Genomic DNA, 18,210 nt, shown 5'->3' with positions numbered 1-18,210 from the left:
ACACATTTCGCTCAGCTCACCAATCGATAAAAAAACGCACCCAACAACACATGGCCTACCGTCCCGCGTTCCCACAGGTGTCCCGATGAAAACGGTACCTCACATGTGTGGGTGCACCTACCTGGGCGCCAAGGGGAAAGCCTAAAACACAAGTAACCCCAAGTCTGTTTTCAGACCGGAATGTCAGACGCTCTGCCGACCGGCACACCATACAGATATGGGCCTCGGGTGTCCAAGCCACCAAGGAAAACAGGGAACCCCATGCTCTTCCAAAAAGAGGACACCCTTGGGAATCCGTAGAGGTTTGATTTGGGCAAATCGCCCCAGAATTTTTTACCCAGACACCCCCGCAAAGTCCGAAATGTGGGGAAAAAAACGCATTTTCCACACATTTCGTTCGGCTCACCAATCGAAACACGCACCCAACAACACATGGCCTACTGTCCCGCATTCCCACAGGTGTCCCGATGAAAACGCTACCTCACGTGTGGGTGCACCTACTTGGGCGCCAAGGGGAAAGCCTAAAACACAAGTAACCGCAAGTCTGTTTTCAGACCGGAATGTAAGACGCTCTGCTGACCGGCATACCATACAGATATGGGCCTCGGGTGTCCAAGCCACCAAGGAAAACAGGAAACCCCATGCATTTCCAAAAAGAGGACACCTGTGTGAATCTACAGTGGTATGATTTGGGCAAATAGCCCCAGAATTTATTAGCCAGACACCTCGGCAAAGTCCGAAATGTGGGGAAAAAAACACATTTTCTGCACATTTCGCTCGGCTCACCCATCGAAACACGCCCCCACAACACATGGCCTACCGTCCTGCGTTCCCACAGGTGTCCCGATGAAAACAGTACCTCACATGTGTGGGTGCACCTACCTGGGCGCCAAGGGGAAAGCCTAAAACACAAGTAACCCCAAGTCTGTTTTCAGACCGGAATGTCAGACGCTCTGCCGACCGGCACACCATACAGATATGGGCCTTGGGTGTCAGAGCCACCAAGGAAAACAGGGAACCCCATGCACTTCCAAAAATAGGACACCCCTGGGAATCCGTAGAGGTATGATTTGGGCAAATCGCCCCAGAATTGATTACCCAGACACCCCCGCAAAGTCCGAAATGTGGGGAAAAAAACGCATTTTCTGCACATTTAGCTCGGCTGACCCATCGAAACACACCCCCAATAACACATGGCCTACCGTCCCGCATTCCCACACGTGTCCCGATGAAAACGGTACCTCACATGTGTGGGTGCACCTACCTGGGCTCCAAGGGGAAAGCCTAAAATAGAAGTAACCCCAAGTCTGTTTTCAGACCGGAATGTCAGACAATCTGCCGACCGGCACAACATACAGATATGGGCCTGGGGTGTCCAAGCCACCAAGGAAAACAGGAAACCCCATGCATTTCCGAAAAGTAGACACCTGTGTGATGCCACAGAGGCATGATTTGGGCAAATCGCCCCAGAATGTATTACCCAGACACCCCCTCAAAGTCCGAAATGTGGGGGAAAAAATGCATTTTCTGCACATTTAGCTCGGCTGACCCATCGAAACACACCCCCAATAACACATGGCCTACTGTCCCGCATTCCCACACGTGTCCCGATGAAAACGGTACCTCACATGTGTGGGTCCACCTACCTGGGCGCCAAGGGGAAAGCCTAAAACACAAGTAACCCCAAGTCTGTTTTCAGACCGGAATGTCAGAGGCTCTGCCGACCGGCACACCATACAGATATGGGCCTCCGGTGTCCAGGCCACCAAGGATAACAGGGAACCCCATGCATTTCTGAAAAGAGGACACCCGTGGGAATCTGCAGAGGTATAATTTGGGCAAATCGCCCCAGAATTTATTACCCAGACACCCCCGCAAATTCCGAAATGTGGGGAAAAAAAACACATTTTCCGCACATTTCGCTCGGCTCACCCATTGAAACACACCCCAACAACACATGGCCTACCGTCCCGCATTCCCACAGGTGTCCCGATGAAAACGGTACCTCACATGTGTGGATGCACCTACCTGGGCGCCAAGGGGAAAGCCTAAAACACAAGTAACCCCAAGTCTGTTTTCAGACCGGAATGCCAGACACTCTGCCGACCGGCACAACATACAGATATGGGCCTCGGGTGTCCAAGCCACCAAGGAAAACAGGGAACCCCATGCATTTCCGAAAAGAGCACACCCATGGGAATCCGCAGAGGTATGATTTGGGCAAATCGCCCCAGAGTGTATTACCCAGACACCCCGGCAAAGTCTGAAATGTGGGGAAAAAACGCATTTTCCGCACATTTCGCTCGGCTCACCCATCGAAATACGCCCCCAACAACACATGGCCAACCGTCCCGCGTTCCCAAAGGTGCCCCGATGAAAACGGTACCTCACATGTGTGGGTCCACCTACCTGGGCGCCAAGGGGAAAGCCTAAAACACAAGTAACCCCAAGTCTGTTTTCAGACCGGAATGTCAGAGGCTCTGCCGACCGGCACACCATACAGATATGGGCCTCCGGTGTCCAGGCCACCAAGGATAACAGGGAACGCCATGCATTTCCGAAAAGAGGACACCCGTGGGAATCTGCAGAGGTATGATTTGGGCAAATCGCCCCAGAATTTATTACCCAGACACCCCCGCAAATTCCGAAATGTGGGGAAAAAAAACACATTTTCCGCACATTTCGCTCGGCTCACCCATTGAAACACACCCCAACAACACATGGCCTACCGTCCCGCATTCCCACAGGTGTCCCGATGAAAACGGTACCTCACATGTGTGGATGCACCTACCTGGGCGCCAAGGGGAAAGCCTAAAACACAAGTAAAAGCAAGTCTGTTTTCAGACCGGAATGTCAGACGCTTTGCCGACCGGCACACCATACAGATATGGGGCTCGGGTGTCCAAGCCACAAAGGAAAACAGGGAACCCCATGCACTTCCGGAAACAGGACACCCGTGGGAATCCGCAAAGGTATGATTTGGGCAAATCGTCCCAGAATGTATTACCCAGACACCCCCGCAAATTCCGAAATGTGGGGAAAAAAAACACATTTTCCGCACATTTCGCTCGGCTCACCCATTGAAACACACCCCAACAACACATGGCCTACCGTCCCGCATTCCCACAGGTGTCCCGATGAAAACGGTACCTCACATGTGTGGATGCACCTACCTGGGCGCCAAGGGGAAAGCCTAAAACACAAGTAAAAGCAAGTCTGTTTTCAGACCGGAATGTCAGACGCTTTGCCGACCGGCACACCATACAGATATGGGGCTCGGGTGTCCAAGCCACAAAGGAAAACAGGGAACCCCATGCACTTCCGGAAACAGGACACCCGTGGGAATCCGCAAAGGTATGATTTGGGCAAATCGTCCCAGAATGTATTACCCAGACACCCCCGCAAAGTCCGAAATGTGGGGGAAAAAACGCACTTTCTGCACATTTTGCTTGGCTCACCCATCGAAACACACCCCCAACAACACATGGCCTACCGTCTCGCGTTCCCACAGGTGTCCCGATGAAAACGGTACCTCACATGTGTGGGTGCACCTACCTGGGCGCCAAAGGGAAAGCCTAAAATACAAGTAACCCCAAGTCTGTTTTTCAGACCGGAATGCAAGACGCTCTGCTGACCGGCACACCATAAAGATATGGGCCTCGGGTGTCCAAGCCACCAAGGAAAACAGGAAACCTCATGCATTTCCGAAAAGAGGACACATGTGGGAATCCGCAGAGGTATGATTTGTGCAAATCGCCCCAGAATGTATTACCCAGACACCCCGGCAAACTCCGAAATGTGGGGAAAAAAACGCATTTTCCGCACATTTCGCTCGGCTCAACCATGAAAACACACCCTCAACAACACATGGCCTACCGTCCCGCGTTCCCACAGGTGTCCCGATGAAAACGGTGCACCTACCTTGGCGCCAAGGGGAAAACCTAAAACACAAGTAACCCCAAGTCTGTTTTCAGACCGGAATGTCAGACGCTCTGCCGACCGGCACACCTTACAGATAAGGGCCTCGGGTGTCCAAGCCACCAAGGAAAACAGGGAATCCCATGCATTTCTGAAAAGAGGACACCCATGGGAATCAGCAGAGGTAAGATCTGGGCAAATCGACCCAGAATGTATTACCCAGACACCCCCGCAAAGTCCAAAATGTGGGGGAAAAAAATGCATTTTCCGCACATTTCGCTCGGCTCACCCATCGAAACACACCCTCAACAACACATGGCCTACCCTCCCGCGTTCCCACAAGTGTCCCGATGAAAACGGTGCCTCACATGTGTGGGTGCACCTTCCAGGGCAAAAAGGGGAAAGCCTAATACACAAGTAACCCCAATCCTGTTTTCCGACCGGAATGTAAGACGCTCTGCTGACCGGCACACCATACAGATATGGGCCTCGGGTTTCCAAGCCACCAAGGAAAACAGGAAACCCCATGCATTTCTGAAAAGTGGACACCTGTGTGAATCCGCAGAGGTATGATTTGGGCAAATCGCCCCAGAATTTATTACCCAGACTCCTCAGCAAAGTATGAAATGTGGGGAAAAAAACACATTTTCTACCCATTTCGCTCGGCTCACTCATCGAAACACGCCCCCAACAACACATGGCTTACCGTCCCGCGTTCCCACAGGTGTCCCGATGAAAACTGTACCTCACATGTGTGGGTGCACCTACCTGGGCGCCAAGGGGAAAGCCTAAAACACAAGTAATCCCAAGTCTGTTTTCAGACCGGAATGTCAGACGCTCTGTCGACCGGCACACCATACAGATATGGGCCTCGGGTGTCCAAGCCACCAAGGAAAACAGGGAACCCCATGCATTTCCGAAAACAGGACACCCGTGGGGATCTGCAGAGGTATGATTTGGGCAAATCGCCCCAGAATTTATTACCCAGACACCCCCGCAAATTCCGAAATGTGGGAAAAAAAACACATTTTCCGCACATTTCGCTCGGCTCACTCATTGAAACACACCCCAACAACACATGGCCTACCGTCCCGTGTTCCCACAGGTGTCCCGATGAAAACGGTACCTCACATGTGTGGGTGCACCTACCTGGGCGCCAAGGGAAAAGCCTAAAGCACACGTAACCCTAAGTCTGTTTTTCAGACCGGAATGTCAGACACTCTGCTGACCGGCACACCATAAAGATATGGGCCTCGGGTGACCAAGCCACCAAGGAAAACAGGAAACCCCATGCATTTCCAAAAAGAGGACACATGTGGGAATCCGCAGAGGTATGATTTGGGCAAATCGGCCCAGAATGTATTACCCAGACACCCCGGCAAAGTCCGAAATGTGGGGAAAAAAATGCATTTTCCACACATTTCGCTCGGCTCACCCATAGAAACACACCCCCAACAACACATGGCCTACCGTCCCACATTCCCACAGGTGTCCCGATGAAATTGATACCTCACATGTGTGGGTGCACCTACCTGGGCGCCAAGGGGAAAGCCTAAAACATAAGTAACCGCAAGTCTGTTTTCAGACCGGAATGTCAGACGCTCTGCCGACCGGCACACCATACAGATATGGGCCTCGGGTGTCCAAGCCACCAAGAAAAACAGGGAACCCCATGCATTTCCGAAAAGAGGACACCCGTGGGAATCCGCAGAGGTATGATTTGGGCAAATCGCCCCAGAATGTATTACCCAAACACCCCCTCAAAGTCCGAAATGTGGGGGAAAAAATGCATTTTCTGCACATTTCGCTCGGCTGACCCATCGAAACACACTCCCAACAACACATGGCCTACCGTCCCGCGTTCCCACAGGTGTCCCCATGAAAACGGTACCTCACATGTGTGGGTGCACCTACCTGGGCGCCAAGGGAAAAGCCCAAAGCACAAGTAACCCTAAATCTGTTTTTCAGACCGGAATGTCAGACAGTCTGCTGACCGGCACACCATAAAGATATGGGCTTCGGGTGTCCAAGCCACCAAGGAAAACAATGAAACCCCATATATTTCCAAAAAGAGGACACATGTGGGAATCCGCAGAGGTATGATTTGGGCAAATCGGCCCAGAATGTATTACCCAGACACCCCGGCAAAGTCCGAAATGTGGGGAAAAAAATGCATTTTCCGCACATTTCGCTCGGCTCACCCATAGAAACACACCCCCAACAACACATGGCCTACCGTCCCACATTCCCACAGGTGTCCCGATGAAAACAATACCTCACATGTGTGGGTGCACCTACCTGGGCGCCAAGGGGAAAGCCTAAAACATAAGTAACCCCAAGTCTGTTTTCAGAGCGGAATGTCAGAGGCTCTGCCGACCGGCACACCATACAGATATGGGCCTCGGGTGTCCAAGCCACCAAGAAAAACAGGGAACCCCATGCATTTCCGAAAAGAGGACACCCGTGGGAATCCGCAGAGGTATGATTTGGGCAAATCGCCCCAGAATGTATTACCCAGACACCCCCTCAAAGTCCGAAATGTGGGGGAAAAAATGCATTTTCTGCACATTTCGCTCGGCTGACCCATCGAAACACACTCCCAACAACACATGGCCTACCGTCCCACATTCCCACACGTGTCCCGATGAAAACGGTACCTCACATGTGTGGGTGCACCTACCTGGGCGCCAAGGGGAAAGCCTAAAACACAAGTAACCCCAAGTCTGTTTTCAGACCGGAATGTCAGATGCTCTGCCGACTGCCACACCATACAGATAAGGGCCTCGGGTGTCCAAGCCACCAAGGATAACCGGGAACCCCATGCATTTCCGAAAAGAGGACACCCGTGGGAATCTGCAGAGGTATGATTTGGGCAAATCGCCCCAGAATTTATTACCCAGTCACGCCCGCAAAGTACGAAATGTGGGGAAAAAAAACACATTTTCCGCACATTTCGCTCGGCTCACCCATTGAAACACACCCCAACAACACATGGCCTACCGTCCCACATTCCCACAGGTGTCCCGATGAAAACGATACCTCACATGTGTGGGTGCACCTACCTGGGCGCCAAGGGGAAAGCCTAAAACATAAGTAACCCCAAGTCTGTTTTCAGACCGGAATGTCAGACGCTCTGCCGAACGGCACACCATACAGATATGGGCCTCGGGTGTCCAAGCCACCAAGAAAAACAGGGAACCCCATGCATTTCCGAAAAGAGAACACCCGTGGGAATCCGCAGAGGTATGATATGGGCAAATCGCCCCAGAATGTATTACCCAGACACCCCCTCAAAGTCCGAAATGTGGGGGAAAAAATGCATTTTCTGCACATTTCGCTCGGCTGACCCATCGAAACACACTCCCAACAACACATGGCCTACCGTCCCGCATTCCCACACGTGTCCCGATGAAAACGGTACCTCATATGTGTGGGTGCACCTACCTGGGCGCCAAGGGGAAAGCCTAAAACACAAGTAACCCCAAGTCTGTTTTCAGCCGGAATGTCAGACGCTCTGCCGACCGGCACACCATACAGATATGGGCCTCGGGTGTCCAAGCCACCAAGGAAAACAGGGAACCCCATGCATTTCTGAAAAGAGGACACCCGTGGGAATCCGCAGAGGTAAGATTTGGGCAAATCTCCCCAGAATTTATTACCCAGACACCCCCGCAAATTCCGAAATGTGGGGAAAAAAATGAATTTTTCGCACATTTCGCTCGGCTCACCCATTGAAACACGCTCCCAACAACACATGGCCTATCGTACCGAGTTCCCACCGGCGTCCCGATGAAAACGGTACCTCACATGTGTGGGTGCACCTACCTGGGCGCCAAGGGGAAAGCCTAAAACACAAGTAACCCCAAGTCTGTTTTCAGACCGGAATGTCAGATGCTCTGCCGACTGCCACACCATACAGATAAGGGCCTCGGGTGTCCAAGCCACCAAGGATAACAGGGAACCCCATGCATTTCCGAAAAGAGGACACCCGTGGGAATCTGCAGAGGTATGATTTGGGCAAATCGCCCCAGAATTTATTACCCAGTCACGCCCGCAAAGTCCGAAATGTGGGGAAAAAAAAAAACATTTTCCGCACATTTCGCTCGGCTCACCCATTGAAACACACCCCAACAACACATGGCCTACCGTCCCGCGTTCCCACAGGTGTCCCCATGAAAACGGTACCTCACATGTGTGGGTGCACCTACCTGGGCGCCAAGGGAAAAGCCCAAAGCACAAGTAACCCTAAATCTGTTTTTCAGACCGGAATGTCAGACACTCTGCTAACCGGCACACCATAAAGATATGGGCCTCGGGTGTCCAAGCCACCAAGGAAAACAGGAAACCCCATGCATTTCCAAAAAGAGGACACATGTGGGAATTCGCAGAGGTATGATTTGGGCAAATCGGCCCAGAATGTATTACCCAGACACCCCGGCAAAGTCCGAAATGTGGGGAAAAAAATGCATTTTCCGCACATTTCGCTCGGCTCACCCATAGAAACATACCCCCAACAACACATGGCCTACCGTCCCACATTCCCACAGGTGTCCCGATGAAAACGATACCTCACATGTGTGGGTGCACCTACCTGGGCGCCAAGGGGAAAGCCTAAAACATAAGTAACCCCAAGTCTATTTTCAGACCGGAATGTCAGACGCTCTGCCGACCGGCACACCATACAGATATGGGCCTCGGGTGTCCAAGCCACCAAGAAAAACAGGGAACCCCATGCATTTCCGAAAAGAGGACACCCGTGGGAATCCGCAGAGGTATGATTTGGGCAAATCGCCCCAGAATGTATTACCCATACACCCCTTCAAATTCAGAAATGTGGGGGAAAAAATGCATTTTCTGCACATTTTGCTCGGCAGACCCATCGAAACACACCCCCAAAAACACATGGCCTACCGTCCCGCATTCCCACACGTGTCCCGATGAAAACGGTACCTCATATGTGTGGGTGCACCTACCTGGGCGCCAAGGGGAAAGCCTAAAACACAAGTAACCCCAAGTCTGTTTTCAGACCGGAATGCCAGACACTCTGCCGACCGGCACAACATACAGATATGGGCATCGGGTGTCCAAGCCACCAAGGAAAACAGGGAACCCCATGCATTTCTGAAAACAGGACACCCGTGGGAATCCGCAAACGTATGATTTGGGCAAATCGCCCCAGAATGTGTTGCCCAGACACCCCCGCAAAGTCCGAAATGTGGGGGAAAAAACGCATTTTCCGCACATTTCGCTCGGCTCACCCATCGAAACACCCCCCCAACAACACATGGCCTACCATCCCGCGTTCCCACAGGTGTCCCGATGAAAACGGTACCTCACATGTGTGGGTGCACCTACCTGGGCGCCAAGGGGAAAGCCTAAAATACAAGTAACCCCAAGTCTGTTTTTCAGACCGGAATGTAAGACGCTCTGCTGACCGGCACACCATACAGATATGGGCCTCGGGTGTCCAAGCCACCAAGGAAAACAGGAAACCCCATGCATTTCCAAAAAGAGGACACCTGTGTGAATCTACAGTGGTATGATTTGGGCAAATAGCCCCAGAATTTATTACCCAGACACCTCGGCAAAGTCCGAAATGTGGGGGAAAAAACACATTTTCTACACATTTCGCTCGGCTCACCCATCGAAACACGCCCCCAACAACACATGGCCTACCGTCCCGCGTTCCCACAGGTGTCCCGATGAAAACAGTACCTCACATGTGTGGGTGCACCTACCTGGGCGCCAAGGGGAAAGCCTAAAACACAAGTAACCCCAAGTCTGTTTTCAGACCGGAATGTCAGACGCTCTGCTGACCGGCACACCATACAGATATGGGCCTTGGGTGTCAGAGCCACCAAGGAAAACAGGGAACCCCATGCACTTCCAAAAATAGGACACCCGTGGGAATCCGTAGAGGTATGATTTGGGCAAATCGCCCCAGAATTGATTACCCAGACACCCCCGCAAAGTCCGAAATGTGGGGAAAAAAATGCATTTTCCGCACATTTCGCTCGGTTCACCAATCGAAACACGCACCCAACAACACATGGCCTACCGTCCCGCGTTCCCACAGGTGTGCCGATGAAAACGGTACCTCACATGTGTGGGTGCACCTACCTGGGCGCCAAGGGGAAAGCCTAAAACACAAGTAACCCCAAGTCTGTTTTCAGACCGGAATGTCAGACGCTCTGCCGACCGGCACACCATACAGATATGGGCCTCGGGTGTCCAAGCCACCAAGAAAAACTGGGAACCCCATGCATTTCCGAAAAGAGGACACCCGTGGGAATCCGCAGAGGTATGATTTGGGCAAATCGCCCCAGAATGTATTACCCAGACACCCCCTCAAAGTCCGAAATGTGGGGGAAAAAATGCATTTTCTGCACATTTCGCTCGGCTGACCCATCGAAACACACTCCCAACAACACATGGCCTACCGTCCCGCATTCCCACACGTGTCCCGATGAAAACGGTACCTCACATGTGTGGGTGCACCTACCTGGGCGCCAAGGGGAAAGTCTAAAACACAAGTAACCCCAAGTCTGTTTTCAGCCGGAATGTCAGACGCTCTGCCGACCGGCACACCATACAGATATGGGCCTCGGGTGTCCAAGCCACCAAGGAAAACAGGGAACCCCATGCATTTCTGAAAAGAGGACACCCGTGGGAATCCACAGAGGTAAGATTTGGGCAAATCTCCCCAGAATTTATTACCCAGACACCCCCGCAAATTCCGAAATGTGGGGAAAAAAACGAATTTTTCGCACATTTCGCTCGGCTCACCCATTGAAACACGCTCCCAACAACACATGGCCTATCGTACCGAATTCCCACCGGCGTCCCGATGAAAACGGTACCTCACATGTGTGGGTGCACCTACCTGGGCGCCAAGGGGAAAGCCTAAAACACAAGTAACCCTAAATCTGTTTTTCAGACCGGAATGTCAGACACTCTGCTGACCGGCACACCATAAAGATATGGGCCTCGGGTGTCCAAGCCACCAAGGAAAACAGGAAACCCCATGCATTTCCAAAAAGAGGACACATGTGGGAATTCGCAGAGGTATGATTTGGGCAAATCGGCCCAGATTGTATTACCCAGACACCCCGGCAAAGTCCGAAATGTGGGGAAAAAAATGCATTTTCCGCACATTTCGCTCGGCTCACCCATAGAAACATACCCCCAACAACACATGGCCTACCGTCCCATATTCCCACAGGTGTCCCGATGAAAACGATACCTCACATGTGTGGGTGCACCTACCTGGGCGCCAAGGGGAAAGCCTAAAACATAAGTAACCCCAAGTCTGTTTTCAGACCGGAATGTCAGACGCTCTGCCGACCGGCACACCATACAGATATGGGCCTCGGGTGTCCAAGCCACCAAGAAAAACAGGGAACCCCATGCATTTCCGAAAAGAGGACACCCGTGGGAATCCGCAGAGGTATGATTTGGGCAAATCGCCCCAGAATGTATTACCCATACACCCCTTCAAATTCAGAAATGTGGGGGAAAAAATGCACTTTCTGCACATTTTGCTCGGCAGACCCATCGAAACACACCCCCAAAAACACATGGCCTACCGTCCCGCATTCCCACACGTGTCCCGATGAAAACGGTACCTCATATGTGTGGGTGCACCTACCTAGGCGCCAAGGGGAAAGCCTAAAACACAAGTAACCCCAAGTCTGTTTTCAGACCGGAATGCCAGACACTCTGCCGACCGGCACAACATACAGATATGGGCATCGGGTGTCCAAGCCACCAAGGAAAACAGGGAACCCCATGCATTTCTGAAAACAGGACACCCGTGGGAATCCGCAAACGTATGATTTGGGCAAATCGCCCCAGAATGTGTTACCCAGACACCCCCGCAAAGTCCGAAATGTGGGGGAAAAAACGCATTTTCCGCACATTTCGCTCGGCTCACCCATCGAAACACCCCCCCAACAACACATGGCCTACCGTCCCGCGTTCCCACAGGTGTCCCGATGAAAACGGTACCTCACATGTGTGGGTGCACCTACCTGGGCGCCAAGGGGAAAGCCTGAAATACAAGTAACCCCAAGTCTGTTTTTCAGACCGGAATGTAAGACGCTCTGCTGACCGGCATACCATACAGATATGGGCCTCGGGTGTCCAAGCCACCAAGGAAAACAGGAAACCCCATGCATTTCCAAAAAGAGGACACCTGTGTGAATCTACAGTGGTATGATTTGGGCAAATAGCCCCAGAATTTATTAGCCAGACACCTCGGCAAAGTCCGAAATGTGGGGAAAAAAACACATTTTCTGCACATTTCGCTCGGCTCACCCATCGAAACACGCCCCCAACAACACATGGCCTACCGTCCTGCGTTCCCACAGGTGTCCCGATGAAAACAGTACCTCACATGTGTGGGTGCACCTACCTGGGCGCCAAGGGGAAAGCCTAAAACACAAGTAACCCCAAGTCTGTTTTCAGACCGGAATGTCAGACGCTCTGCCGACCGGCACACCATACAGATATGGGCCTTGGGTGTCAGAGCCACCAAGGAAAACAGGGAACCCCATGCACTTCCAAAAATAGGACACCCCTGGGAATCCGTAGAGGTATGATTTGGGCAAATCGCCCCAGAATTGATTACCCAGACACCCCCGCAAAGTCCGAAATGTGGGGAAAAAAACGCATTTTCCGCACATTTCGCTCGGCTCACCAATCGAAACACGCACCCAACAACACATGGCCTACCGTCCCGCGTTCCCACAGGTGTCCCGATGAAAACGGTACCTCACATGTGTGGGTGCACCTACCTGGGCGTCAAGGGGAAAGCTTAAAACACAAGTAACCCCAAGTCTGTTTTCAGACCGGAATGTCAGACGCTCTGCCGACCGGCACACCATACAGATATGGGCCTCGGGTGTCCAAGCCACCAAGGAAAACAGGGAACCCCATGCTCTTCCGAAAAGAGGACACCCATGGGAATCCGCAGAGGTATGATTTGGGCAAATCGCCCCAGAATGTATTACCCAGACACCCCCTCAAAGTCCGAAATGTGGTGGAAAAAATGCATTTTCTGCACATTTAGCTCGGCTGACCCATCGAAACACACCCCCAATAACACATGGCCTACCATCCCGCATTCCCACACGTGTCCCGGTGAAAACGGTACCTCACATGTGTGGGTGCACCTACCTGGGCGCCAAGGGGAAAGCCTAAAACACAAGTAACCCCAAGTCTGTTTTCAGACCGGAATGCCAGACACTCTGCCGACCGGCACAACATACAGATATGGGCCTCGGGTGTCCAAGCCACCAAGGGAACAGGGAACCCCATGCATTTCCGAAAAGAGCACACCCATAGGAATCCGCAGAGGTATGATTTGGGCAAATCGCCCCAGAATGTATTACCCAGACACCCCCTCAAAGTCTGAAATGTGGGGGAAAAAATGCATTTTCTGCACATTTTGCTCGGCTGACCCATCGAAACACAACCCCAATAACACATGGCCTACCGTCCCGCTTTCCCACACGTGTCCCGATGAAAACGGTACCTCATATGTGTGGGTGCACCTATCTGGGCGCCAAGGGGAATGCCTAAAACACAAGTAAACCCGAGTCTGTTTTCAGACCGGAATGTCAGACGCTCTGCCGACCGGCACACCATACAGATATGGGCCTCGGGTGTCCAAGCCACCAAGGAAAACAGGGAACCCCATGCATTTCCGAAAACAGGACACCCGTGGGAATCCGCAAACGGATGATTTGGGCAAATCGCCCCAGAATTTGTTACCCAGACTCCCTCGCAAAGTCCGAAATGTGGGGAAAAAAAACATTTTCCGCACATTTCGCTCGGCTCACCCATCGAAACACCCCCCCAACAACACATGGCCTACCGTCCCGCGTTCCCACACTTGTCCCGATGAAAACGGTACCTCACATGTGTGGGTGCACCTACCTGGGCACCAAGGGGAAAGCCTAAAATACAAGTAACCCCAAGTCTGTTTTTCAGACCGGAATGTAAGACACTCTGCTGACCGGCACACCATACAGATATGGGCCTCGGGTGTCCAAGCCACCAAGGAAAACAGGAAACCCCATGCATTTCCGAAAGGAGGACACCTGTGTGAACCTACAGTGGTATGATTTGGGCAAATAGCCCCAGAACTTATTACCCAGACACCCCCGCAAATTCCGAAATGTGGGGAAAAAAACCGCATTTTCCGCACATTTCACTCAGCTCACCCATCGAAACACACCCCCAACAACACATGGCCTACCGTCCCGCGTTCCCACAGGTGTCCCGATGAAAACAGTACCTCACATGTGTGGGTGCACCTACCTGGGCGCCAAGGGGAAAGCCTAAAACACAAGTAAACCCGAGTCTGTTTTCAGACCGGAATGTCAGACGCACTGCCGACCGGCACACCATACAGATATGGGCCTTGGGTGTCCAAGCCACAAAGGAAAACAGGGAACCACATGCACTTCCGGAAACAGGACACCCGTGGGAATCCGCAAAGTTATGATTTGGGCAAATCGTCCCAGAATGTCTTACCGAGACACCCCCGCAAAGTCCGAAACGTGGGGGAAAAAAACGCATTTTCTGCATAATTTGCTTGGCTCACCCATCGAAACACACCCCCAACAACACATGGCCTACCGTCCCGCGTTCCCACACGTGTCCCGATGAAAACGGTACCTCACATGTGTGGGTGCACCTACCTGGGCACCAAGGGGAAAGCCTAAAATACAAGTAACCCCAAGTCTGTTTTTCAGACCGGAATGTAAGACACTCTGCTGACCGGCACACCATACAGATATGGGCCTCGGGTGTCCAAGCCACCAAGGAAAACAGGAAACCCCATGCATTTCCGAAAAGAGGACACCTGTGTGAACCTACAGTGGTATGATTTGGGCAAATAGCCCAGAATTTATTACCCAGACACCTCGGCAAAGTCCGAAATGTGGGGAAAAAAACACATTTTCTGCACATTTCGTTCGGCTCACCCATCGAAACACGCCCCCAACAACACATGGCCTACCGTCCCGGGTTCCCACAGGTGTCCCGATGAAAACAGTACCTCACATGTGTGGGTGCACCTACCTGGGCGCCAAGGGGAAAGCCTAAAACACAAGTAACCCCAAGTCTGTTTTCAGACCGGAATGTCAGACGCTCTGCCGACCGGCACACCATACAGATATGGGCCTCGGGTGTCCAAGCCACCAAGGAAAACAGGGAACCCCATGCTCTTCTGAAAAGAGGACACCCGTGGGAATCCATAGAGGTATGATTTGGGCAAATCGCCCCAGATTTTTTTACCCAGACACCCCAACAAAGTCCGAAATGTGGGGAAAAAAACGCATTTTCCACACATTTCGTTCGGCTCACCAATCGAAACACGCACCCAACAACACATGGCCTTTTGTCCCGCATTCCCACAGGTGTCCCGATGAAAACGCTACCTCACGTGTGGGTGCACCTACCTGGGCGCCAAGGGGAAAGCCTAAAACACAAGTAACCCCAAGTCTGTTTTCAGACCGGAATGTCAGACGCTCTGCCGACCGGCACAAAATACAGATATGGGCCTCGGGTGTCCAAGCCACCAAGGAAAACAGGGAACCCCATGCATTTCCGAAAAGAGGACACCCGTGGGAATCCGCAGAGGTATGATTTGGGCAAATCGCCCCAGAATGTATTACCCAGACACCCCCTCAAAGTCCGAAATGTGGGGGAAAAAATGCATTTTCTGCACATTTAGCTCGGCTGACCCATCGAAACACACCCCCAATAACACATGGCCTACCGTCCCGCATTCCCACATGTGTCCCGATGAAAACGGTACCTCACATGTGTGGGTCCACCTACCTGGGCTCCAAGGGGAAAGCCTAAAACAGAAGTAACCCCAAGTCTGTTTTCAGACCGGAATGTCAGACAATCTGCCGACCGGCACAACATACAGATATGGGCCTCGAGTGTCCAAGCCACCAAGGAAAACAGGAAACCCCATGCATTTCCGAAAAGTAGACACCTGTGTGATTCCACAGAGGTATGATTTGGGCAAATCGCCCCAGAATGTATTACCCAGACACCCCCGCAAAGTCCGAAATGTGGAGGAAAAACGCATTTTCCGCACATTTCGCTCGGCTCACCCATTGAAACAGGCCCCCAACAACACATGGCCTACCGTCCCGCGTTCCCACAGGTGTCCCGATGAAAACGGTACCTCACATGTGTGGGTGCACCTACCTGGGCACCAAGGGGAAAGCCTAAAACACAAGTAAACCCGAGTCTGTTTTCAGACCGGAATGTCAGACGCTCTGCCGACCGGCACACCATACAGATATGGGCCTCGGGTGTCGAAGCCACAAAGGAAAACAGGGAACACCATGCACTTCCGGAAACAGGACACCCGTGGGAATCCGCAAAGTTATGATTTGGGCAAATCGTCCCAGAATGTATTACCCAGACACCCCCGCAAAGTCCGAAATGTGGGGGAAAAAATGCATTTTCTGCACATTTCGCTCGGCTCACCCATCGAAACAGGCCCCCAACAACACATGGCCTACCGTCCTGCGTTCCCACAGGTGTCCCGATGAAAACGGTACCTCACATGTGTGGGTGCACCTACCTGGGCGCCAAGGGGAATGCCTAAAACACAAGTAAACCCGAGTCTGTTTTCAGACCGGAATGTCAGACGCTCTGCCGACCGGCACACCATACAGATATGGGCCTCGGGTGTCCAAGCCACCAAGGAAAACAGGGAACCCCATGCATTTCCGAAAACAGGACACCCGTGCGAATCCGCTAAGGTATGATTTGGGCAAATCGCCCCAGAATTTGTTACCCAGACACCCCAGCAAAGTCCGAAATGTGGGGAAAAAAACGCATTTTCCGCACATTTCGCTCGGCTCACCCATCGAAACACACCCCCAACAACACATGGCCTACCGTCCCGTGTTCCCACAGGTGTCCCGATGAAAACGGTACCTCACATGTGTGGGTGCACCTACCTGGGCGCCAAGGGGAAAGCCTAAAACACAAGTAACCACAAGTCTGTTTTTCAGACCGGAATGTCAGATGCTCTGCCGACCAGCACACCATACAGATATGGGCCTCGGGTGTCCAAGCCACCAAGGAAAATAGGAAACCCCATGCATTTCTGAAAACAGGACACCCGTGGGAATCAGCAAAGGTATGATTTGGGCAAATCGCCCCAGAATGTATTACCCAGACACCCCCGCAAAGTCCGAAATGTGGGGGAAAAAACGCATTTTCCGCACATTTCGCTCGGCTCACCCATCGAAACACACCCCCAACAACACATGGCCTACCGTCCCGCGTTCCCACAGGTGTCCCGATGAAAACGGTACCTCACATGTGTGGGTGCACCTACCTGGGCGCCAAGGGGAAAGCCTAAAACACAAGTAACCCCAAGTCTGTTTTCAGCCGGAATGTCAGACGCTCTGCCGACCGGCACACCATACAGATATGGGCCTCGGGTGTCCAAGCCACCAAGGAAAACAGGGAACCCCATGCATTTCTGAAAAGAGGACACCCGTGGGAATCCGCAGAGGTAAGATTTGGGCAAATCTCCCCAGAATTTATTACCCAGACACCCCCGCAAATTCCGAAATGTGGGGAAAAAAACGAATTTTTCGCACATTTCGCTCGGCTCACCCATTGAAACACGCTCCCAACAACACATGGCCTATCGTCCCGAGTTCCCACCGGCGTCCCTATGAAAACGGTACCTCACATGTGTGGGTGCACCTACCTGGGCGCCAAGGGGAAAGCCTAAAACACAAGTAACCCCAAGTCTGTTTTCAGACCGGAATGTCAGATGCTCTGCCGACTGCCACACCATACAGATAAGGGCCTCGGGTGTCCAAGCCACCAAGGATAACAGGGAACCCCATGCATTTCCGAAAAGAGGACACCCGTGGGAATCTGCAGAGGTATGATTTGGGCAAATCGCCCCAGAATTTATTACCCAGTCACGCCCGCAAAGTCCGAAATGTGGGGAAAAAAACACATTTTCCGCACATTTCGCTCGGCTCACCCATTGAAACACACCCCAACAACACATGGCCTACCGTCCCGCGTTCCCACAGGTGTCCCCATGAAAACGGTACCTCACATGTGTGGGTGCACCTACCTGGGCGCCAAGGGAAAAGCCTAAAGCACAAGTAACCCTAAATCTGTTTTCAGACCGGAATGTCAGACACTCTGCTGACCGGCACACCATAAAGATATGGGCCTCGGGTGTCCAAGCCACCAAGGAAAACAAGAAACCCCATGCATTTCCAA

This window comes from Ambystoma mexicanum, chromosome 2p (assembly GCF_040938575.1).
Source record: "Ambystoma mexicanum isolate Mex_15411 chromosome 2p, UKY_AmexF1_1, whole genome shotgun sequence".
Lineage (NCBI taxonomy): Eukaryota > Metazoa > Chordata > Amphibia > Caudata > Ambystomatidae > Ambystoma > Ambystoma mexicanum.
This window is presented reverse-complemented; position numbering follows the sequence as displayed.